The 26,549-nt window shown below is 41.4% G+C and overlaps 1 protein-coding gene across 1 annotated transcript in view; it reads left to right on the top strand.

The window, feature by feature from the left end:
- The first annotated feature begins 6,455 nt into the window (after positions 1-6,455).
- Positions 6,456-26,549, top strand: part of RGS8 (regulator of G protein signaling 8) — a 94,350-nt gene continuing 74,256 nt past the window's right edge. Inside the window, exon 1 of the mRNA XM_047705189.1 lies at positions 6,456-6,475. The gene's annotated coding sequence lies outside the window, so the exon portion shown is untranslated. The remainder of the gene's footprint in view (positions 6,476-26,549) is intronic.

Here is a 26,549-nt window from a genome sequence, read left to right as displayed (position 1 = left end):
CATACCTCTCAATCTTTTCTTGGCTTCATTTTTCACTTTAAAAGCGAAGACAAAATAAAACACCTTCTTCAATAGAGCAATTTATATTAATGAGGAAATGTTTGCAAAATGCTTCTGGAATCAAATGTATTTTGTAAGAATAAAAATCATACTTTATTTAAGGGACACCCAGGTGGGTGGCTCAGTTAAGCGCCTGCCTTCGGCTCAGGTCATGATCCCAGGGTCCTGGGATCGAGTTCAGCATTGGGCTTCCTGCTTAGAGGGAAGCCTGCTTCTCCCTCTCCCTCTGCCAGCCACTCCGCATATTTGCAGAAAGTGAATTTGCAGATGTGAGGTTTGTGGTAGCAGATCTAGAGCAAAGTCATAGAATCTTAAAAGAGACATTGACTGTTGAAGATGGAAGGAACCTTAGCGTTCCTTCATGTCCATGTTTTATCTCAAGCTGGAATCCCTGTGAAGACATCCTATCAGGGCCACATTATGAACTTTGTACATTCTAGACATATTTGCTTTTGTAGGTCTCTTATTCCATAAAAAATGTCTAAAATTCTATTTTATGACTCTATTGATACTACTGACTATAATCCAGGCTTAATTCATGATTATGTATTCATTTTCCTTCTGATTTTAAAAGAAATTAAAATTAAAACATTTTGTGGGTCCCTAAAGAAATCATGGATCCTAGCCACTTGCCTCCTATACTTAATGGAGACATTGGTCGAACTTCCGGAGGGGGACCTCACTGTCTTACAAAGCAGCTCAGATATTCTATTTAAGAGTGATTTTATTTGATAGAAGTTTCTTTCTTATTTTGAGTTGAAAAAAATTTTTTTTAATTTAAAGACTTTTATAGTAGTTCTTTTCCCTAACAATAGTCTAGTCCCTCTTCCCCAGGTGCTTTGTACTAAAGCCTGGCTATTCAAAGGGTGAACCATACACCAAAAGCCTTGACATCACCTGGAGGCTAATTAGACATGCAGAATCTCAGGTCTCATCCTGTATCTACTCAGTGGGAATCTGAACTTTAAAAGCTCCTCAAGTATTCATATTCACATTAAAGCTGAAGAAGCTGGACAGTCTGGACAGAATAACAATAGCAGATATTTATTGAGCACTACTTCATGTGTGCACTATTTTGAGTGCCTTGTATGGATTTCTTAATTCATCTTTTCAACAATCTTATTTATTTTTCCCATCTCACAGTTGAGCAAATTGAGGCACAGAGAAGGTGAGCAACTTGCTCAAGTTTATCCAGTGTGCACAAAACCAAACCAGGCAGTATGACTCCATGATCTATGCCCTGTCCCTCCATGCTACTTTGCTCATCGTTACATGCTTCTTTTGAGAAGTTCCTGCTGCCTTGCTCACAGACCAGATTGCCAGGGCAGAAGCAATTTTTTAAAAAAATTTTATACCACTTAACTCCACCCTCTTACTATAGCTGAGTGGAAGAGAGGTGGATCCCTGATCCATGCTAGGCCATCCGCAGCTGTACTACAACTTATCATTTGGGTGATCTGCTAAAAAGTGTTTGGTAAGCGGACTTCATTAAAATTAAAAACTTCTGCTCTGGGAAGACAATGTTAAGTGAATGAGAAGAGAAGCCACAGACTGGGAAAAAATATTTGCAATAAACACATCTGATAAATACTGCTTCCAAAATATACAAAGAATTAAAAAACTCAATAATGAGAAAACATCTTGATAAACAAAATGGGCTAAAGACATTAACAGATACCCCATCAAAGAAGATACACAGGGGCGCCTGGGTGGCTCAGTGGGTTAAGCCGCTGCCTTCAGCTCAGGTCATGATCTCAGGGTCCTGGGATCGAGTCCCGCATCGGGCTCTCTGCTCGGCAGGGAGCCTGCTTCCCTCTCTCTCTCTCTCTCTCTCTCTCTCTGCCTGCCTCTCTGTCTACTTGTGATCTCTCTCTGTCAAATAAATAAATAAAATCTTTAAAAAAAAAAAAGAAGATACACAGATAGCAAATAAGCATATGAAAAGATGCTCCACATCATATGTCATTACAGACATGCAAATTAAAACAACAATGAAGTACACCTATTAGAATGGCCAAAATCTGGAACATTGACAACACCAAATGCTGGTGAGAATGTGAAGCAACAGGAATGCTCATTCAATGCTGCTAGGAATGGCAAATGGCACAGCCACATTGGAAGACCATTTGGTGGCTTCTTACAAACCTAAATATACTCTTACCATGTGATTCAGCAACGTTGCTTCCTGGTATTTATTCAAAGACATTGAAAACTTATGTCCACACAAAAACCTGCACATGGATGCTTATAGCAGCTTTATTCATAACTGCCAGAACTGGGAAGCAACCATGATATCCTTCAGTAGGTGAATGAATAAATAAATTGGTACATCCAGAAATGGAATATTATTCAGTGCTAAAAGGAAATGAGCTTTTGAGTCATGAAAAGACAACGAGGAACCTTAAAAGCATATTATTATTATTTTAAAATCAAACTCAACACCCCAAAATAAAAAAATCCCGTCAAGAAGTGGGCAAAAGACATGAACAGACATTTCTCCAAAGACATACAAATGGCCAACAGAAACATGAAAAAATGCTTAATTTCACTCATCATCAGGGCAATACAAATCAAAACCACAATGAGATACCACCTCACACTAGTCGAAACAGCTAAAATTAACAACTCAGGAAAAGACAGATGTGGGTGAGGATGTGGAGAAAGTGGAACTCTCTTACACTGTTGGTGGGAATGCAAGCTGGTACACCCACTCTGGAAAACAGTATGGAGGTTCCTCAAAAAGTTAAAAATAGAACTCCTCTATGACCCAGCAATTGCAGTACTAGGTATTTATCCAAAGGCTACAAACATAGTGATCCGAAGGGGCACCTGCACCCCAGTGTTTATTAACAGCAATGTCCACAATAGCTAAAATATGGAAAGAGCCCAGATATCCCCTGACAGATGAAAGGGAAAGAAGATGTGGAATATATACACAATGGACTATTATTCAGCCATCAAAAAAATGAAATCTTACCATTTGCAATGATGTGGATGGAACTAGAAAGTATTAAGTGAAATAAGTCAATCAGAGAAAGACAATTGTCACATGATTTCACTCATATGTGGAAATTTAAGAAACAAAACAGGATCATAGGGGAAGGGAGGGGAAAATAAGACAAAATCAGAGAGGCAGATAAACTATAAGAGACTCTTAACTATAGGAAACAAACAGGGTTGCTCGAGGGGAGGTGGGTGGGGAGATGGGGTAACTGGGTGATGGGCACTGAGGAGGGCATGTGATATGATGAATATTGAGTGTTACATGCAGCTGATGAATCACTAAACTCTACCTCTGAAACTAATAATGCACTGCATGTTAACTAATTAAATTTAAAAAATTTAAAAAGCATATTCATAAGAGAAAGAAGTCAATCTGAAAAGGCCACATATTGTATGATACAATATTCTGCAAAAGCCAAAACTATGGAGACAGTAAAAAAGTCAGTGGTTTCCAGGGATTGGAGGTGAGGGAAAAGAGGTGAATAGGCAGAGCACAGAGGATTCTTACGGCAGCAAAACTAGTTTGTATGTTACTGTAATGATGGTTACATGTCATTGTATATTTACACAACCCCAAGAGTGAACCCTAACGAAAACTATGGACTTTGGGTGATTATGCCGTGTCAGGGTAGGTTCATCGGTTGAAGCAAATGTACCACTCTGCTGGGGGATGTTGACAATGGCAGAGCCTATGTATGTGTGGGGTCAGGGTTATGTGGAGAGTTTCTGTACCTTTCTCTCAATTTTGCTGTGAACCTACAACTGCTCTAAAAACAATGAATAAATAAATTCTTAAAAAAAATTAAGCCAGCCCTCTAGGATTCTCAATGATATTTAAATGAAGAAACTTGAAAAGAATTTGCTGGTTGTTAGAGGAAGAAGCAGATGGGTGGCCTGTAGATGAGTCATGTGAAAGGTGACTTTTCCATAAAAAGGCACTTGAACTTCTGCTACTGTAGTGTTTAGACCACCTTAAGTTCAAATCTATTCCCATCCATTTCTCCAGAAGACCCAGGCCCATTATGGCTCCCTCTCTTGGATTTCCCAGGGAGTCCCCTTACAAGCACTGTAACTATCCCATTTTACTTGAGATAGCTTGAATGGATTTTTGTAGATTATTGTTATAAAAACAAACTACAATGACACACATTCATATATTTGAAAACACCTATGCCTCTCCTTGAGATGCCCCTTTTCTAAGTGAAACACCTCCATCCTCCCTGTTCATCTTCATGCCATGTGTCCACTCCCTCTCTTGGTCCTTTCTCTCTGGACCATACCGTTGGAGCCTTTAGAAATGAACCAGTAGAAAGCTGGAATTGGAAGCTACTTTTGTGAAGCAATTGGAAGAGCAAAGAGTGGGCCTCCATCTCAGAATTTCTTCTTGAAAAGACTCTTCCTCAGAGCTTTAATATTGGTGGTGGTTGCAGGAGAGTCTTTAAAGGGGCTACAGTGTAACTAAAGTAATGGTTAGCAGCTGAGAACAAGGCCCGGTGCCAGCCAGTAAGAAGAGGTCCCTTGAAGAAAGCAGTGAATATCAGGGATGAGAGAAAGGCCAGAGGGGTGTTTTTTTTCAACCTGCCCTGGCTTGACGGTATTTCAAAGGAGAGATCCTGTTGGAAGACCTTGTCTCCCAAACTCTGGGGAAGGAATAGTTGTGCAAACTGGCAGGTGACTCGTTTGCAGCAATAGAGAGAGAAACTGTGGTCTCTTCCCCCTTGTGGTTGTCGTGTTCAGGTCAGTACTAACTTTAGCCCTGCTGTCCTCAAATGGGGACAGTCCACTAGTGGATTAAGTCCTCCTTAAATGGCTAAGAAAGTGTTAGCCAGAGATCAGAAGAAAGGAAAAGAAATTATTCCACCTGTTCTTTGTCTGGTTTGTGATGACTTCCGGGGAAGCCATTCTCCGGTGGTTTTTTTTTTGGTTTTTTTTTTTTTTTATTTGATAGAGAGAGAGAGAGAGATCACAAGTAGGCAGAGAGGCAGGCAGAGAGAGGAGGAAGCAGGCTCACTGCTGAGCAGAGAGCCCGATGCGGGGCTCGATCCCAGAACTCTGAGATCATGACCTGAGCCGAAGGCAGAGGCTTAACCCACTGAGCCACCCACGTGCCCCCATTCTCCGGTGTTTTGTGGCATAATAGCATTTTCTATTTTTACAGCATTGGCCTCTGGGGAGTTCGAAGTCCTCCACAAGCATTTTATCAACTGCTCTCACCTGGGTGCCTGAAAGGGTGTGGAAAGCAAGGACAGCATTTGGCTTGTTTTCTTCTTGTGATCACTCTTTGAGCCCAGACCTCAGTCAGGCCCTCTGCAAGAGAGGGAGGGAAAGCAAACCCAAAGACTCTCTCATTGTATAAATAGGCCCAACTCTTGCCCCTCTAATGGCTTCATATCAGGGGTCCATGCATCCACTACTATGTAATTATCCTCATTCCATCCCTTACTTGCCTTCCCTCAATGTGGGGCCGATATCCTCATTTTTAGATGGGGAATTTGAGACACAGGGGAGCCATGCAGGATGACCAAGTTCTCCTACCAGGCCACTGGTGAGTCTGAAGCAAATGTTACCAAATGTTCAGCTACGAATGTGTCTCTCCACCTTATTCCTGACTGCAGTGAGCAAGGGACTGCTCCAGAGCCGAGTTGGGCTGTGACTCTCAATCTGAGGAAGTTTATCCTGACAGAATCTCGAGGTCAAGGGGGACATGTCACTGGAGCCGGCAAGCTTGGCCCTGGGAGGGCTGACTGACCTCCAGACGCGCTTGTCCTGGACCCGCATCCAACGCCGTTCTTGTCAGACCAGGCTGCCTTTCTGGGACTTCAGCATTTCGGAAAGGATCTGACGGGTATCTCAGATGGTGCTAGGACATAAATAGCTACTTTGGGAGAATGTTGCCTCTGTGATGTGATGAGTGAATCAGCACCACATTGAATTAGCAGCAATCTGGTGCTCAGGGTAATGGAGTGATGGTAAATGAACATTATTACATTTTTACGCTGTGAATGAGTCCTTAGTAAAAAAGATAAATAGCTTCCAGGTGTCTTGCCACAAGAGTTAAACAACTGAGTCACTCACTGGCTCTTGATGGAAGAACAGCGGCAGCCCAGAGTCTCCTCATGAGTCAGCGGCAGCCAACTTGGATTATCCCCAGGTCCGACGTTAGCGTCATTCCACAGTCGCCACAGCACAGTCAGTGCCCCTGCTGGAGATGCACGATGAGAGGAAGTTCTAGTGAAGGACACCGAGCTGCCCCTGTCCCATCTGACCAAACAGCCCCAGAGGCTACAGGCTGCCTACCTCTATTCCCGAGAGGAACCACCTGTGGATAGTCCGTGTCAAGGCGTGGAATCCGTGGCCATCCCTGAGCAGGCCTGATGGATGCGCTGACTCCTGTGGTGGCCCAGGAGGAAAGGTAATCCCTCGAGAATGTCCCCCCAGACTCTGTTGTGGTAGGAGGTGCCATGTTCCCACTGAGTCAGGGTCTCTGTGGCCCCGACAAAAATAGGCTGGCACTGATTAGCACTGGAAGGACTTGTGAAATCACACAGCATTCTCTGTATGGTATCTTTAAATGGGAAGCACACCGAAATTTACTTATTTCCTGCTTGGGAAACTCCCAAATTAAAGGGAGACAAGGAGCTTGGTATTACTGCTTTTGTTTTCACAGTTACTGAAATAGCTTTGGCTCTCCTGGTTCTTCTGGTTCAGTTCATAACTTCAGTTGAAATTACATGTGTCTGAAGGTAGGACGTACGGGTCAGACCTCCTGAATGGATATTGTACTTTGTTCAAAGGGAATCTGCTCATTTTAGCTCAAAGCAGTCCTTGGCCCACAAATGAACCTGAAAAGCCCACAGAAGTCCCTGAATATGGATGATTTCATTGATAGTCTCAACAATTCATATTATTGTGTTTGCATTTAACAGGTTATTTTAGCAAATGACCGGAGGCACGTGTGGCCCCCTTTCCATCAGGCAGCTTTGCAATTTAAATGGCCACATGGCGGATTTGTCTTGAAGGACAGCAGGGAATTGCATCAATGGTGGGTGATCAGAAAGGTGGATGGGTGGATGGCAGTAGTGTGGGGGTGCAGCGGCAAGAGGGTCTGCAAACCAAGTTGTGAGATGGGCTGGGGGGGGTGTTCAGCTCAAGGAAGAATCCCCACGGAGGCAAGCTGTCTTCAGATGTTTGAGGGACTCTCTTGCCCAGGGCAGAAAGAAATAGGCTGCCCTTCTATTACCCTAGGGCGTAGAACTTGGACTAAAGGAAGGTAGATGCAGGGAGATAGTCATGTATATATGGGAAAAATCTTTAAATTAGGATACTTGGGAAGTTTACTGTAAGGAACAACACTTGAGGTTGTTTGGAATGATGGTGGAATGCCTTGAGCAATGATGTACCAAGCCATGGCATGGTTGCCAACACTGGGGGAGAGGTTATACCTGATGACCTTAGGTTCCATTCCAATTCTAAGAACCTAGCTCGTGGTTTGACTTAGATGCTGATGTCATTTGCTATTACGTGATTCAAATACGAGTACTGGTTTAACAAGGTAGGTTGGTGGTGCCTGGGTGGCTCAGTAGGTTAAGCCTCTGCCTTAGACTTAGGTCACAACCTCAGAGTCCTGGGATCGAGTCCCACATCAGTCTCTCTGCTTGGCAGGGAGCTTGCTTCCTCTTCTCTCTGCTTTCCTCTCTGTCTACTTGCGATCTCTGTCATATAAATAAATAAAATCTTAAAAAAAAAAAAAAAACCAAGGTAGGTTGGGGAAGAGCATATTTATGCAATAAAACCTCACTGAGGTAAAATAATTGAAGGGGAAAGCCAGTTAGGTTGATGAAGTCAATTATGAAATGCTTGTAAATAATAAAAGGCCATTTTATGACTTTCAAGTCCATGGATACATGGAGTTATGTCTACCAATGTTGCCTGATCAAGGTTCTGCTTTAATGACTAGAGAATGATTTGTAATCAGCATATCAGAGCACCAGGCTTGTTGGCCTCTACCTAGACCAGAAGTAAATCATTTGTAATTCAGTGTTTGAAAACAGTTCGTCTCTTAAGGAAATAAAGAGACCCCTCAGAATTTCGTTTTAAGTACTTGCTGTCAGCCCTTCCTTTTTCCTGTTGATAATGCAGAGGGAAGCTCTTGATCAACTCCTGTCAAAATGTCACAATAAAAAAAACAGAAATGCACCATGAATAAATAAGATTGTTGAGGTATTTTTGCCAAACGAATTCTTCATTTTTTACATTGGATAATAGATTGCTTGAAACTCATGAAGGGAAATTTTCTGAGGGTGTATTAATATCTACAGGGTGTGGCAAGAAATTGGACTTTTTTTTCATTCATTCATCAAAATTTAATGTTTGAAATACCACATATTATATGATTGTATTTATATGAAATGTCCAGAATGGACAGATCTTATCGAAACAGAAAGTAGATTAGTAGGCCTGGTGGGGGGGACTTTGGAAGGGGAATGGCAAGTGGCTGTTAATGGGTATTGCATCTCTTTCTGAGGTGCTGAAAATGTTCTGATATGGATGGTGGTGATTGTACAACTCTGTGAATATACTAAAAATCATTGAATTTTATGGTTTAAATAGGGGAATTGTATGGCTTATAAATTATATCTGGATAATAATGGAGCTGTGCTATGAGCTAGTGCTCTGGGCACTCGAAATAGAATCTTAAACAAGACAAAGTCCCTGCCCTCATGGAGCTTGCATTCCAGTGGGGACGTCAGGCTATAAACATGTAAGCAAACACATAAAAACATAATTTCAGGAAGAAATAGCACTATGGATTAAAATAAAGCAGGATGAGGTAATAGTGATTTGTGTTCGGACGTGTGTGTGTGTGTGTGTGTCTGAGTGTAGCATATCTGTATGCATGTGGTTATTATGTGCATGTGTTACAATGTGTGTTGTGCATATCTGTATATCTATGTGTGTGTGTGTGTATATATATGCACATATGCTTTCTATTTTAGACAGGGTGAATTGGGGGACCATTTCTGGGGAATATAACTTTGAGCAGAGATCCGAATGAAATGAAAATATGAGCCATCCAGATAAGTGAGATAAGTTCATGTCTGGCAGTGCAAAGACCCTAAGGCAGGGGTATTATCTGTATCGCCGTGGAGAAGAGGGGACAAGGAGCTAGTCAGAAATCAAGCTGGAGAGGCTGGCAGCCTATTATTATAGGTAATAATCATGGCAATATCTGTGAATTCCTTCAGTAGCTCAATCTTAGCACTAAAAATCACCATTAACTTTGCATGACACGGTACACCATCCGTAAGTGCTTCCCACAGTCATTGCCTTGTTGGATGCTCCCAATAGAAGTTGCAATTAGTCATCTCAGTCTATGGAAAAGAAAAATGTGGGACTTGTGATGAGCACCAGCTGTTGTATGGAAATGTTGAATCACTAAATTGCACACCTGAAATTAATATTAATTGTATGTTAACTAACTGGAATTTAAATAATAACTTCAAAAAATTTTAAAACAAGGGAAAATGTGGGACATGGTCCATAATTCTCCCTCATGATCTCACCTCAGAACATGGCCTATGTCTGGTAATTCTTCTATCCCCATCTCCTAAGTCAGCACTTGGTTTAAGACATAGGAACAATAAATATTTATGGACTTGACTTCTTTGAGGTCACAAAGTGAGTGGACTGCCGAGCTAGAACTTACATTCTGGTCCTCTCACTCCAGATCCCATTCTGTGTGCATTGACTCAGGTGGGCCATATTGCTTTTCTCTTCCAATCACAGGATGATGAGGATGACAGGCTCTTCAGGGGTCTTCTTCCCAAAAAATTGACATTTACATCCTCCCCAGCCTATGGGTGTATATGTAGTTTTCCAGGACTCTGCTAAAAGGAATGGTGATCTGACTCTCATTACACAATCCTGCTTTAACCCAGGGAGTATGGTTTTCTTAGCATAGTCAGGTGACGTTAGCATAATTCATTTTTATCTGCTGACTCTTACAGTTTGGCAATTTTCATTTCTGCCTTACTCGACAGGCTCCCTCTTAGCAAAACCAACCATCTCACACCCTCTGTATAACAAAGTGGTTGAGAACATAAGTGTTCAAATGTTGACCCTGTTCTTAATTGATGTATGGTCTTTGACTACTGGTCCCTCTGACTCTCAGTTTTCTCATCCGTAAAATGGAGATAATAATACTGTTGATTTCATAGGGCTTTTTTGAAAGATAAATGTGTCTGCGCAGTGCCCAGTGCAGTGCCTGGAACAGAGGAAACATTGAGTCAGTGTCAGCTATTAGTAGCTGGTATGCTTCCGCCCCCCTCTCACTGTAGAACTATGGCCAGGGAGGCAAGAAGTAAGATAATTGCTTGTCAGTGCTTCTCAGCACACAGTATTTAGGATACTATTATGAAAGGGACAGTTAGGTGGTCAGGATACATCCTTGGATTGAACACAATGTGTGAACAAGTGGAAATTAGGGTTGATTAGCTCCTGAGCTGCGGTGAAGGGGATGGTGATCATTGAGTCTCCCCAAGTACACTGTTTCATATGAGTTCTGTCGCCGTCCTTGAACGCTCCAGTTGGAGGCTACTCTTACCAGGTGGTGATGGAAATTGAGGGTTAGAGACTCAGGATAACAATGTGGGCAGGGATGAAAAGCCATTGATAAAAAGAACCACTTGCTTCCCTTCCTTTTCCGTCTCTTAGATTCTGGGAGAAGCTGCTGTCTCTGGTCTTCACTGCCGTTTTGTCTCCTCTGTCAGCAGGATTGTCACTGTTGCCGGGTAACTGGCTGGCACCTGCAGGGGCTTCTGGAGGAGTGCCTGTGCTTGGCTGCTCGCTGGCAGGGAGGGAGGTACAGGGAGTCAGAGGTCAAGGCCAAAAGGGGCCTTGACATATACCAGGGCTGCTGAGATTCCCAACAGGCTTATGGAAGAAGGGGAGGCCTGAAAACACAGAAATCATAAGGAAATCCTCAGCACTTCGTTTTCCCATTCATAATAGTCTCTGGCACAGTAAAAAGCCAGTAAATATAAAATTAGCCTTGGAAAAGGAACGGTTAGGCTTGTTCTTTCTTTTCCTTTTAAAAAGAAACCTAGGGGCGCCTGGGTGGCTCAGTGGGTTAAGCCTCTGCCTTCGGCTCAGGTCATGATCTCGGAGTCCTGGGATCGAGTCCCGCATCGGGCTCTCTGCTCAGCAGGGAGCCTGCTTCCTCCTGTCTCTCTGCCTGCCTCTCTGCCTGCTTGTGATCTCTCTCTGTCAAATAAATAAATAAAATCTTAAAAAAAAAAAAAAAAAAAAAAAAAGAAACCTAGGGGCGCCTGGGTGGCTCAGTGGGTTAAGCCTCTGCCTTCGGCTCAGGTCATGATCTCAGGGTTCTGGGATTGAGCCCCACATCAGGCCCTCTGCTCAGCAGGGAACCTGCTTCCTCACCCCACCCCCCGCCTGCCTGCCTCTCTGCCTACTTGTGATCTCTTTCTCTGTCAAATAATAAAATCTTAAAAAAAAACACAAACCAAAAAACTAAAAAAATAGAAAGAAACCTAATTCCTTGTAAATTCCAGAGAATGTGTATGTATGTGACTTCCAGTGCCTTAACAGCCCCATCCAAAGCATGTCCGTTCCTTCATCTCAGTACTCAAGGTCAGGGGCTCCAGTGTCTGTTACCATCAGCAGAGGGAGAAGTACGTTGTCTTACTGCGCTGAGCAGAAGCCCCTTGGAAAGCCATCTTTCAGGTGCTTTTTCTCTCCTGTGTTAAGCACTGATTCTCTTCCTAAAGAGGAATAACGTGCTGACACTAGAGAAAGAGCCGAGAAGCAAAACAGCACCTGACGAACCTGCATATTTCATTGTTCACCTGAAAGCTGAGTACCTCCCAACACACAGGCGGCAGAACGATCCATTTTCATGGGGGCAGAAGCCGTGAGTGTCAGGTAGAAGGCACCCGGGAGATGATCCGGTGTGATGCCTTCTTTTGGGGATGAGGAAAGACCAGAGGTTAAGTGCTTATCACGTTCAGGGTTGAGACTCCAGAGCAAACCTTCCATGAAAGAGTGAGCACGCCGTCTTAATTCTCTAGCCTTCACATCTTTCAGTGTCCTTGCCATGAACTTCCAGCCTCTTGTCCCCCAAATGCTTCTAATACGGTCTGCCTGGCTCTCCAATGAAAGCACAGCCACTTAATTCTGCCCCAGCCACCTAAATGGACCTGCAATCCATCTCTGGACTATTTCCCAGACTCGTACTTGGTCTCGAGGTCTTTTATTAGTTTACTCTGAAGTGTTTGCCTCATCTCTCTCCTCCCCATCAATAAATGTTCACTGACTCTAGCCAGGGAATTGGGTCTTGATTTATCTATTCTCTCATTTCCTGATTCTATGTTTTATACTAACTATGTTTAATGTTTCCAGAAGGATTGACCGTAGAAATGTTGCCAGAGTATAGCTGACCCATGACCCATGGTGATGGGAGAATCTATTACAGGAGATGTTAGAGTCTTTTATTTATCTTTTTTAAGATTTATTTATTCTAGAGAGAGTGTGTGCATGTAAGCAGGGGGAGGGGCAGAGAGAGTTCGAGAAGCAGACTCCCTGCTGAGCAGGGAGCTCGCCATGGGGCTCTAAACCAGGACCCTGAGTTAGTGACCTGAACCGAAATTGAGAATTGGATGCTTAACTCACTGAGCCACCTATGTGACCTCCCCCCCCACCGCTTTTTTTTTAATAATACCAAAAAGTTGTCTTTGGAGAACCTATAATTTCACTTAAAAATCTTAAGATGAGAGGTTTAAAATATATTTAATTTCTATTTTTAATATATATTTTCTTAAGGCATATAGAAATAGTATTGTTAGGTCCCCCAATAATGGGTCCGTGATTAAAGGAATGAGACTGATAGAAAGTGAAGGTCAACCAAAGCTTGACCAAGGATCAAGCAAAGCGCCAAGCATCAAGAATCAAACCAAACGTTCGGGGCTGCACCTCTTACAAGAGAGAGCGACCTTTCTCTGTTTCACAGACTAGTTTTTAAGGGCAAAGGCCATGCGGTTGGGCCTGGCCACGCACAGGTGGCCAATGAGATTGTAACACACAGAGAAAGCTGCACAGTGATGCTAGGTGATCAATTGAATTACAATTTACCCTATAGTAGACATCTGACCTAGCCTATCACCTTGGTTAGAATTGGCACCCAAAAGGCTCCCAAAGGGCGGGGCCCATACTCCTTGGTAGCTAGGAAGACAGTATGCAACCCCCCACTGATTGGATGTCTCCACCGGACCTGACCCATCCTTGTATCTGGGCTTTGTTACCAGGGGCTGGTTTCCGGGACTTGTTTTTAAGTAAGTCCCCTGGGGGAAGGGGAGCAGGGACAGTTTAAGGGTTAAACAACAAGGTTATTGTTTAACCTGGATGGAAGTCTCTGGCTAAATAGGTCTTTACAGTGTAAGCTACTATTTATTGAGTATTTACTATATGCCAGGTTCTGAAATAGCTGCTTTATATGTGTCATTAAATATTATCAACAACACTATTATGAGAGACGGTTATTGCCATCTAACACAAATGAAGACAAATTCCAGGGAAGTTAAGTGGCTTGTCAAGGTAATGCAGTGAGTGGGCTTTTTCTAATTCTATGGCTTGTGCTCTTGTGACAGTATCAGGTCACTTCCATTAATAAAGTAGGCTTATCATCTTAGGTAGGTGTGAATACAGTGTAATAAGTTGGCCTTTCTAAAAAAGATTTTATTTATTTGAGAGAGCGAGCATGCACGTGAGTAGGGAGGAGGGGCAGAGAGACAAGAGACTCCCCACTGAACAGGGAGCCTGTCAGTAGGCTCCATCCCAGGACCCTGAGATCATGACCTGACCAACCAGGTGCCCCCTAAATTGGCATTTTATGAGCCTTGACAAAGCTCTGCTGCTGGGTAACAAATAACCTTCAAACCTAGTTGCTTACGAAAATATTTACTACCTCACAGTTCGGTCAGGAATCTATGCATGGCTGGGTTCTTTGGCTCAAGGTCTCTCAGCGACTTCACTCAGGGTTTCCCCTGGGCTGCAGTCATCTCAAGGCTCCCCTGGGAAAGGACTGGCTTGAACTCACTTCCCTTCTGGTTGGTGACTAGGGACCACCTTTGGTGGGCTGAGTGGTGGCCCCCAAAGAAATGAGGTCCTAATCTTTGGAATCTGTGAACAATACTTAAAAAAATTAAAAAGCAGGGTGCCTGGGTGACTCAGTGGGTTAAGCCTCTGCCTTCGGCTCAGGTCATGATCTCAGGGTCCTGGGATCGAGTGCCACATCGGGCTCTCTGCTCGGCAGGGAGCCTGCTTCCTCCTCTCTCTCTCTCTGCTTGCCACTCTGCCTACTTGTGATCTCTCTCTGTCAAATAAATAAATAAAATCTTTAAAAAAAATTAGAAAGCAGTTTTCAATTGTGGCAAAAACAAAACAAAACAAATCCATAACATAAAATTTACCAAATGGTAAAGCTTCAGTTGATGAGATTAAGGCTTTTGAGATGAGGAGATGATCCTAGACTATCTGGGTGGACCCTGAATGCCATCAGAAATGTCCCTATTAGGGAGACACAGACGGAGATTAGACATAGAAGAGGAGGAGGCAGTATGACCACAGAGCCAGAGACTGGAATGATGAGGGTACAAGCCAATGGATGCCAGCAGCCACCAGAAGTTGGAAGAGGCAAGGAACAGATTCTCCCGTAGAGCCTCCAGAGGTACCACACCCCATTGTTACCTTGATCATATCCCACGGAAACTGATTAAAGACTTCTGGCTTCTAAAACAGAGAGAATAATTTCTGTTATTTTAAGCCACCAACTTTGTAGTAATATTTTCCAGCAGCCCTGGGTTCTCATAGACTGCCCTGAGCCCCTTGCCGTATGGGCCTCTTCCCATGACATCTTACAACATGGCACTTTGTTTTATTAGACACAGCAAGCAAGGAGAGCCAGAGAGAATGTGTGCAAGATGGAAGTCACGGCTGTAGGACCTAATCGAAGATATAACGTCCCATCACTTCCACTGTATTTTACAGATTAGAAGCAAATCCCTAAGATTCAGCCCACACAGCAAGGGATGGGACTATGTGAGGGCTTGATCCTTGAGGAGGCAGGGGTCACTGGAGACCTGTCTTAGAAGCTTCCTGCACCCCAACCTGTAGTATTCGGTGTGAGGTAAAGGGAAACCAGAATGCATCTCAGATTGCAGACTGGACTCTGCTGAGTGTTTTTCTCCTTCTCGCTTGATTCATTTGCTGAGGCAGACTTTACCCAGAGGGATCTTGTTAGGAATGACATAACTGACATAATCATGCCAAGAATCCATTTTGATTTTTCCTACTTCGCTGGAAAAGGTTGACCACATAATCTCGATCCCTCTTTTTCACACCAACCTAAATCTCACATCTTTCATGTAGACTTTCCATATCAAGTGGAAGTTTAGTATAGATTCCCAATACCCTAGACATCATAAACTCGTGACCTTTATCTGTTCTGAAGGAGGAGGAAGAACAAGAACAAGACAGAAAGATTCCATCTAGGGCTGATATAACCAGTTCATTCATAATTATCAAAGTAATTTTGTTGCTGGCTTTCTGTTGAAACAAATAGATTGTTGCATTAAGCTCTACGTATCTGGGAAGGTCCAAAATAGTGGAATTGATGGAACTGATGTTTTGGTCCCTCTTCTCTCCCCATACATCTCTTCTATTTTGGAGTCCTGCCACTATCCCAGGGTGTTGAATTTCATGGCATAGGTTTTGTTTTTGTTTTTTTGTTTTTTTTTTGGTCTCTTTCTGGGTTGTAGTGCTGTGTCCTAGGGTTCTGGGAGCATGATTTGCTGATCAACTAAGTCCTAATCACCTGAAGAGCTTGATAAAAAATGGAGATACTTAGACCCAACCCAGTTTTGCTAAATCTATGAAATCTGGTGTGGGACCCAGAAACCTATATTTTAAATAAGCTTCCCAGGTGATTCTTAATGCACAACAAAGATGAGAACACTAACCTAAACCCTATTATCTGCTCAAGCATTTTTCATAAATGTCTACCTATCTGCTCTATTATATTTATGTTTTCGTAGTCAGTCGCCTTCTTAAGTATTTGGAAATACTTAACCCAGCATTTCCTAATTAGTGATCATTTTGCCACTGGTGGTAGACAGAGGGATTTAAGGGGTGACATGTGTGACCATTTAAAATGCTTTTCATTGTTTTTATATCTTTAGTATTTATGGCAAATTGTATAGGGTTTACTTTTCAGGAGTGATATACAGAGTTTTTTTTTAAATGAATTTATTTTTATAAAAAAGAGTTAATTTAAAGAAAATATATTAAATAAGCAATATGTAGGTGGTATGCAGATCTGGCAGAAACAATGACAGACATAAACAAATGGTTGATGTTTGGAAAACACTCTCTTAATCCAAAAGAAAAACTCTTTGTAGATTTCAGGCATCACAGTGGGAACTGGAGGAGGCATTTTGGGGGCAGAAGGGCCCTTTGTAGGTCACTGCCAATGCTTTTATGTGGGGCAGGCCCTGGTGATCAATATCCATCACGAAGCTGGTCAGAATAAATAGATGAGCCATCCCTTCGCAAGGTGTCTCTTGTGAATATAGAAATGACAGAGCCAGAGTAAGAAGTAGTTGCAAGCTGGTGCAACAGAGCTGTACAGAGGCATGAATTTATTCAATACTGGGTCTTGGGTAAAAATGCAATGGCAGTAAAGCACCCTCCCACCTACCCCTCACTGGGTCCTCTCTCTGTCAGGGGCATGGCGCTATGCTGTCCTCTCCTTCTTTCTCTTATCCTCTTCCTTCTCTCCCACGGTGACCTCATCATATCTTGCTCTCAGTGATCCATATTATCCCAAAGCATTGGTTTTCAAATTCTATTGAGTTGAAGCATTTTAGCACAAAAATTAGCTAATGAATATATTTTCTTGGAGATGAAGAAAACTATTTCAGGGACGCCTATTTGAGTTTCACTACCCGTTTGAGGTCTTAGGACTGTGCTGTCCTATATAGCAGCCACTAGCCATACTGGGCTATGGAGCACTTGAAATGGGGATAGTCTGAATTGAGATACATTGTTAGTGTAAAATATACACCGAATTTCAACAGCTTAGTATAACAAAAGAGAATGTAAAATATACTGTTAATAACTTTTAAATATTGAGTATGTGTTGAAATGAAAATATTTTTGGCTATATTGTGTTAAAATATACTATACAAATTAATTTCACCTGTTTCTTTTTACCTGTTTTAATGTGACTACTAGAAAATTTAAATGTACATATGTGGTTCATATTAGTGTATTAGCAGCTCACATATTTCCATGGATACCATTGCCTTAGAAAATACTGAGTTCAACTTGCAATAAATGCCAGCCTTTTACTGACTTGACGCTAAATGGTCATGGGCTCTGAATTTCCCAACATCCTCTGAGTGCTGACAGTGCAAAGTTATGGCTCTTTGGTTCCTAACTTGGGTATTTAGGTCAATTCCCTTACCTCCTTTGTTAATATTAGTAGATTCTATTACAGAAATATCATCTTGGTCAAGCCTAATTCTTATAAAACCATACCTTATAATAAGACAAATATGTAAAAAAAGTATTTGGATCAACTACAAAGTCAAAGAAAAATGGAGTATCAGGATATTGAAAATATGTCTGTAACAAGTCCAAGATTCCTTCCGTTATTTTTTCCTTTGGCTTATTGATGAGAATCTTCTAATTTTTTTTTTTTTTTTTTTTTTTTTTAGTCTGGCAAGTATTACTCTCTTCTCAAGTAGAGTGTTTAGGCTTCATAAAGGTCTTTTTGATGCAGGTATCGTAACACTAGACATTATAATTGAGTTTTTCAGCTTCCAGTCAATCGGTACCCATCCATGAGTATAGGATATTAGATCATAATGTGACTGACCTTTTTGTTTACCCAAATCTGAAGCCAAGATAAATAATTTTGCCATCCAAGCTGTATCTTTTTTTTTTTTTTTTTTTTTTGGCCATACCATTAAACCGAATACCATTGGCTTCAGGAGTCTCTGTTGATGTTGTGTCTGGATATATTCCTAATTTTATTAGACACTGTAGATCAACACGTGGTACTGGAGGTGGATCTGCCTGGGTCTGTCCTTTTTTTTTTTTTTAAAGATTATTTATTTATTTATTTGAGAGAGAGAGATTACGAATAGGCAGAGAGGCAGGCAGAGAGAGAGGGGAAAGCAGGCTCCCTGCTGAGCAGAGAGCCCGATGCAGAGTTGGATCCCAGGACCCTGAGACCATGACCTGAGCCTAAGGCAGAGGCTTAACCCACTGAGCCACCCAGGTGCCCCCGCCTGGGTCTTTCTTCATTATTCTTCTTTTCACCTTGAGCCCTGGGTGGTCCTTGACATCATCCTTATTTCTATTTGCTTTGCTTCCTCAATCCTCAAGCTGTCTCTGGTCTCCCTGTGCTCCAGTTTGGCTTCAGAGTTGAGAAACGGGTGTGTCACTCCAATGTACTGTCCCAGTCCTGTCCTAGCCAAACTTATATCTGGGCCCAAATCCCAGTCCTAGCTCAGCTCCTACCTGCTGCCTGTATTTCTCTTACCCTGTCAAAATTCCGTAGCCTTTTGATACCTGATGCCCTGTGTCAGCTAACAAGTTCTAGCAGTCATCAGTCAGTGAACGTATAGCAAATGGATATTAAAATGCAGCATCAAAATTCTGCAATCTTTCATGAATTCCCCTAGGTAATTAATTTCCTGGAATATTGAACATGGTGCATCACTTTTTCTTTCCTTATTTTTTAAGAGATTTCATTATTTTTTTTAACTAATCTCTGCACCCAACATGGGGCTTGAGCTCACAAACCCTGAGATCAAGAGTTGAATGCTCTACCGACCAGGCCATCCAGGTGCCCCTTGACGATTGTGTATCACTTCTTACCTAACACACTTGGAAATACCTGAAACAAAGGACAAATAATCATGCCACAAAATTGTGTTGAGATTTAATGAACAGAAAACCCTGTATAACACGTGTATCAGAGAATATGAGGAATCCTTGCCTACAAATACAGCATTCGGGTATCTTTGTGTCCACTGTTTTGAAATCCGTCCACTGCACTCATACTTTTGACGAAATCCTTTTTCAGAGAAGGCTATGGAACCATGAGATACACTTGCTTCCATGTTCAGGTTTCCTCTATGTCTCGTACATTGGATATTTAATTTCCCAAAGTGACCTTTCAACTTAGTTGTATTAAGCTGTGATGACTTCACTTTGTGATTTCTGGAAGCCACCATAACATTTGGCTTTCTAGCCAGGACTCTGCCTGAGGCATGTGCCACAAGAAATCATCTTTGAAGTTGCCAGGGTGAAGGAATCTTGATTCTTTTTACTGTGGCTGCCAACTTATTTTTGTCTTGAAAAATTCTTCCAGGAACTTCTACTGAATTAACCATTCCTTGTTCTATAACAGCATGTTCCTATTTGTCAATCATTACCAACATACAACATTCAGTTCCTAATAATAAAATTATTTATAACTAAAATAATAATTATGAGATTATTATATTACTAATGTAATAATTATTTAAATTATTATTATTTCTTAGGTGCTTCACAATGACCATCACTACCATTAAGTTCTCTGCCATCTTTCTGAGAAATCTTTTGCTAAAGCCATATCTTTTGAGAGTTTTTTTTTTCTTTTTTAAAAAGTAGGCTCCCACCTAATATGGGGCTTGAGCTTACAACCCAAAGACCAAGAGTTGTATGCTCTACCAACTGAGCAAGCCAGGTGCAAACTCCTGAGAGATTTTGGCCAAAGGATTTAAATTCTATTGATGAAATTTTAACAGCCATCAAGAGAAGAAATTTGGAGTGATGATATGTGTACTTTCCGGGCTCTTTAATTCTACCATCTAGTGGCTTAATTATTCACTCATTATTCATTTATTCATTCAAGAAATATTTACTTAATACCTGCTTTTGGATAGGTCCTAACTCAGCCACTGGGAATGTAGCAGCCCAGAAGAAGATTCAGAGCATTAGATAACCAAAGTACTGCTATAGTGCTGAGTAAGTGTGTGTGTGTGTGTGTGGTGGTGGTGGTGGGGGGATGGGGGAATGGACAGAGAAGGAAAGAAAGAGGGAGGAAGAAAGAGAGGGCGAGGGAAAGAGAGAAAGAATTAAATAGACTTTCACTTCTCATTTCATTTGGGTTACTAATTGTAGATCTAGCAAGTATTATTCTGGAATAAGATATGTGAAGATTGTTCTTACCTTATAGCAGAGATTCCCACATGGTTTGGGAAGATGGAATCATAGTATCACAGAACACCAAACAGCATCTGCAGAGTATAGCTGGGGGAGACACCCAGTTGGTCACTGACGTTGATTCTTCATAAACTAGCCTTTCTAGTTTATATATAGTTTATACCTGTTTTCATTCCCACTGCCGGTAGTTTAGTCCAATTCATTATGTGCCATACTGGGCCATTGCAGTAACTTTCCATCTGGTCTTCAAGACTTTAGTGTCTCCCAATGCAATTCATCCTCCATACTGTACTGTTACTAGCAGGCTTATACTGAGCAATCTTTAGCTGTAGGCGTCGCTCAGAGATTAGACGCTGCTAACAAGATCACATAGGTAACAAGTGGCCGTAACAAGAATTCTATTATACTGGTGTTTTTAGAACTGTGATCTGTAGAATACTGGAAGTCAAGGACATTGCCAAGTACTCTGTAAACTTTTTTATTTAAACCATAAGCCCTTAACCTTGAGCTAGAGCTAGACCTCCCAAAGGGTTAACCCCATCCTTGCTGAGGACCACAACACACTTTCAGTTGTGTTTGTGCTCATTGTCACGTTGAGGCAAGACATGTTGCTTTAATTGGGATTGGCTTTTGAGAAAAAAGCAGATTGTGAAATTTTTTTCAGCAGTATTTCAAGAATCTTGATTTGGAAGAAGACTTTTCCATCTTTTCTAGCTCTGTGGAAATGTTTTAACTATAGCTAGAGGGTTTTCCTATTTCCTTTGGGGCAGGATGGACACACATGGGTGACACCAGTCTTGGGGAATAGGCAAAGAGGAATTATTTTATAATATCAGCTACATAAGAAATAGGAAAGAATCCAACTGCCAGTCAGTCAACCAACAGGCAGTAAATTGGAGAAATTGAAAATACTAGAGGGGAGCCATGGCTCCCTGCACAGCTAGGCTTGTGAGGGCTGAAGATGCAGGCTTTCTGGGCTCATTTCTACCTAAATTTCCAGGGTCTGCAGATGTTTCTGAGTGAGTGCTGAAAGAGCTACCAGGTGGCAGGTGGGTTAGTGCTTATGTTCCATGTCTGCATTTGGGAAGGAAAGGACAATGGAAGAATCTTGAGAATTTTTAGAAGCAAATCATGGGTGAGAACAAGAAGATAGAATGTGGGTCCCAGAAAACCTTCAGAAAACCTGCCCTGGTGGATTTCCTTGCAATGGAGGAAAACAAAGTTTTCTCTAACCCTTCAGTCTTTCAGTGCAATGCAGGCCTTTTAACTGTGGGCTAGGGGATAGTTTATATCAGAATTCCTTATAATGCTGGTTAAAAATACAGCTTTCTGGGGCTGACTCAGAATCTCAGAATACCAGGGAATGGGACTGGTCAGTTTTAGTTCCACAAAATTCTTAAGCATGCTAGAATTTGAGGTCTACTGGCCTAGGGACTTTCTCTACAAGGTAGGGGACAGAGTTGCTGGAAAGACTCTTAAATTTTCTTTTTGAAACCCGACCAAACTCTTTACAAGAAAAGGTGATCACCTATTGGAGTGATAGAGCATACATATTTTAAACCTATGTGGGCTTTTAAAATGTAAGCACCCCCAGGAGAAAGAATCCCTACACATTAGAATCACCACATTTCTTAAAGACAGCAAGAGGGATCTGGGCTCCATTGTGAATCAGGGTTGAAAATGTTAGAGGACAGTTCACGTTAAGAAAAAAATGAAAAGAAATGGCAGGGAAATAAAATTCTTGGGCTTGCCCATTTGGTTCTACTTCCAAGGCCCTTTGCTTATTACCTCCACCATCTTTTCCAACCCTGACCCTTATATGCTGTTGCCTTTTTTCAAGCTAGGGAAACATTTCCCTTCATCAGCTCTTTACTGGATGTATTTGGAATTTTGCCTAAACAAGGTCTTAGGCAAACCTGCTCCTGTGTTATCTTTAGTATCTCCTTTGCATACGTGCCCTGAGGAAGTGAGATCCTCCATGCATTCTTTCTTCTGATGAATATTTGATTGGCAACCTCAAAAGTTTTCTTTGTGTTTTAATTATAAACTCACTGCAAGCACAAGGCACCTTTCACAGTCTTTTAAACTACATGTCAATATGTGTTCTTGTAGAGCTATAATTACCTATTATTTCCTAGCTTTCTGAATTAAATATTCATTAAACAAAAGCTGAAAATGGTATTAAATCTATATAAAATTTTTAATATGCAAAAGTTACTAATCAGTATGTTAATGCAGCTTTCTCAGAATTTGACTTATGTGGCGTGGAAGGACATTATATTTTTTTACTAATGCTTTGCTTTTTGAAGCCATTCACATTTATAAAATAATGCACATTTTCCTAGAATAATGAATTATTATGTGAGGGAGTTTCAAAATGTAAATGAGAAACAATTTCACTGTACTGTCTTCGGGGAAAGGAAAGGATGTGATTTTTGAATACAAATGGAGGTTTCCCACTTTTGCCAATGATCAGAACTAACACAGCAAGTAGAAGGGAGCACAGGGAATGGATGTGGGCAGAAGTGCTGCTCAGGATGTGGAAGAAATCTCAAGTCAGGATGTCACCAGCCCAGGCTGCTCCCTCTCAGCTCAGGGTTTTCTGGGGGTGGACAAAGAGGAAGTTGAGTAGAAGCCCGCAGCTTTAACATCCAGGCAGGTATATGGGTCCTAGAGAAATAATGTCTCTAATACAACCAGCCATGTCATTAAAAATGTTTAGGTAATACATGAACCTTGGATTAAAAAAAGATCATGTAGAAAGCCTTTAAAAGGAGGAACAGTGTCTGTCTTACCCCATTTCCACTCACTGGAGGCAACTATCTTCAAGTGACTTTGTTTTTAGTGTTTTTGGTAGTTACCTTTCTATTTCTAAGTAGTACACTTGTCCTACACAATTTTTGATGGATTATTTTAAGATATATGTATTGATTACCCCCTATCAGACATGAGTATTACACTACTCTCCTCCTTCTAATTTTTAATGCCTTTGGTAGTTCTGTTGGTTTCCTGTTTTCAGTCTTTAAAAAAATGTTTTTCAAGTCTCCTTTTCTCGTTCAATCAACTTTAGTAATGAATAGCCCTGTATGTTTGATGAATTGAGCACATTTACCCTTCCTCTATTTTTTCTTCCTCTTTGTTAGTTCCATTGAGTTTTGGATATCATGGCCATTATTCATATCGTTCAATGGTTATCCTGTGGCCAAACTTCTCTTACCTGTGCCGGCTAGAGTGGGTCTCTATTCTTCGGGATCTGAAAAGTCCATATAGAAATGATTTAGATCATGGTATTTATGTAACTGTATGTCCTGTTTTCTTATGTACTTAATGCGATCATGAGCATTTTCATTTTTTAAACTATCATTCTTCATGGCTGTAGGCTATTCTAAAATGTTAGATACACTGAAGCTTGGCGTTGGCTTTGTTATTTAGCACTGAGTAGCATTGAATAGCACATGCTATTCAACTTTGGTCTGGGCTTAATCTTTGAAGCCCTACTAGATGAATATCTACTTCAATATCATTTTTTAATTTTTTTTAAATTTTTTTTAAATTTTTTTTTTTTAAAGATTTTATTTATTTATTTGACAGACAGAGATCACAAGTAGGCAGAGAGGCAGGCAGAGAGAGAGGAAGGGAAACAGGCTCCCTGCTGAGCAGAGAGCCCGATGCGGGACTCGATCCCAGAACCCTGAGATCATGACCTGAGCCAAAGGCAGAGGCTTAACCCACTGAGCCACCCAGGCGCCCTCAATATCATTTTTGACATCTCTGAACTTAAGTGTGAGCAGTGGTTGTGTAATTGATTATTCACTGTCATAAAATATCAGTGTAACAATACCTGTAAGATGAACACATCGTGTTATTTGGATTTATTGTTAATATTGACACACTAGGATATTGGAACATTCAGATATGGGTAAGTTTGATTCTAGATGCAATTCGAGTGAAAAATCCCTTTTTGTGCTTTATTTAATTAAATCTCTTAGTCAAAGGAAATATAAACATGTTATTTTTGCAAGAGTAAAACTCTGCAATAATTAATATGATCATGAGAACATATAAAGACATTTAGCTAAAACTTCAACAAAATTACTTAGAAATTTCAGGTGAATAACTAGGGAAAGAATGTCAGTTAATATACATAATAAGAGAATACATGAGCCAGATTACTTTAGAGAAAACTATATGCTTTCTGAACCGATAAATATTTTTAACATTAAATTAGTTATAACACAAGGTAGAGAAATACAGAATAGACAATTTCAGAATTCTAATCTTGTAGAATTATTTGGTATTCTAAAATCCGTAACATTAATCAAAATAGCCTGTAAAAACTATATTTATTTTAGTTATTTAATTTGGTTTAGGTCATGAGTCTTTCAAGAAAAGGTTCTATCTGAGAATTCTTCACATTTTATGAGAATAAGTAAAAGGCAGAATGTCAGTTTTACTTCCTGAAATGTCATGAAGAGAAAAACTCCAAATCATGAAAATCAAAATTCATCATAACTGTCTTCAATCCAGTCATAGTATTAGTAGCCAATACTTAAATTTTACTGTTCTACAGGTTCTCTCTACAATCTCACCTAACGTTCCCAGTGGGCCCTTGAGGTGTGGGTATTATTAATTCATTCTAGAGATGAAGAAAACTAAGACGGAGAGATTAAGCAATTTATCCAAGGTCACACAGCAGGACTTGAACTCAGGCAACCTGATTCAAATCTGTGCTCTTTCCCAGGGTGTCATCTGTTAAGTAAGAGATACCTGAAAAATACTTAGATGGGGTTCCTGGCACAAAACAAGCATCCAGAAAAAGTTAGCTCTTATCATTAGTTGCTTGCATGGTGGGGAATGCTGGAATGAGAGAGGGGGAGGAGCTGATAGGTTGTTTACTTTTTAATCTCCCAGCTTTTGGGGGAGGGGCTGGGGGGGTGAGAGGTGAGGGGGCACGCATGGCCCCAGGGATCCAAGAAGTCATCTTTAGCCAGGAGGGTGTAAGATAACAAAAGCTTCCATTGAAAGCCTCAAGTCTGGCTGTGGGGCTCCAGGAGGCCAGGCACCAGCTGGTGCCCACAAGCTCCAATGGCTGGGCTCTGCCACCAGCTTCCTTCTCACTTTGTAAGAGTAACCATGGAAATGGCTGCAACATTACAGTTTCTTTAACATTGGGTGTGTTACTGTCTAGATCTGCTGAGGAGGATTGTGGCGGGTTGGACATTTCAGTGGAGTGGTATGTCATCACAGCGCTGGGTTCGCGGGGCTTCGTAGAACTAGCTCTTCCCCGAGTTGAAAAGAAGTAAGGTTACCTAGGGTTGCTTAGAAGATAGTTGTAAGCAGTTCTACAGAGATAGCTTAGTAAAACCCAAAGCTGTTTTCTTTAGAACAGAGAAGGTTTAGAAACTATGGATTTTTCTGGGATTAGCCCTACGTAGGCACAAATGAAATTCTTTCCTAAGGGCAATCACTGCCAGTTTACTGTAATTAACTAAGAACTGCAAACTGCAAGCCACTGAGAAGCCAGTGAGTAGGAGTTTGGGGCCCAGATGTTAAAGATCCAGAGGAAATTGAAGCAGGGCTAAGAGCAGTTGGGGAAGCTGAGAAAGCTGTTTCACTTGTGCCTGAGTGTTCATAATGTATTAACTGTATTCTTTAAAATGTGTGCAAATGGTACTCGTGAATTGTTAACATTCATGCTTTGTGACTTTGGTGGGGTTATACTTTATTTTAAACCTCAATGAATGGGTCTTTCTTTTGCCTGTGACTAGGGAAAGTCTGGCTAAATTATGTCACATTAACCTCAGGCCCCTCTGAGTGGCTGAGTCTACCAGATGTCAAGACAGAGAATCTAGTAGAAAACCCGCTACCTCTAGAATACCAAGAATACCAGCTTCACAAAGTCAACCCTATGAAATGGTGGCACATTACCAAATTTCATCTTTAGGTCCTTCTCCCCCACTCTTACGGTTCCAGGGATCCCATAGCTACCCCACCACTTCTTACTGCTCCTCCTCTTGTGAGGTGGTCTTGGATCTTGTCCTACCACTGCCCTGAATTGCCATCGCCATGTCCCCCTTGCGTGTGTTCCCTCTTGTCTCTCTGCTGCATGACCAGTTGGTCTCCCTGGTTTTGACTGGAAAGGTTCAGATGCTCTTCTTGGTCTAAGAACTATGCAAAGAAGTGTTAAGAGACAT

Source organism: Lutra lutra, chromosome 15, assembly GCF_902655055.1.
Source record: "Lutra lutra chromosome 15, mLutLut1.2, whole genome shotgun sequence".
NCBI classification, from domain to species: Eukaryota; Metazoa; Chordata; class Mammalia; order Carnivora; family Mustelidae; genus Lutra; species Lutra lutra.
The sequence above is the reverse complement of the archived record's forward strand: the minus strand, read 5'-3'. Positions and strand labels throughout refer to the sequence as shown.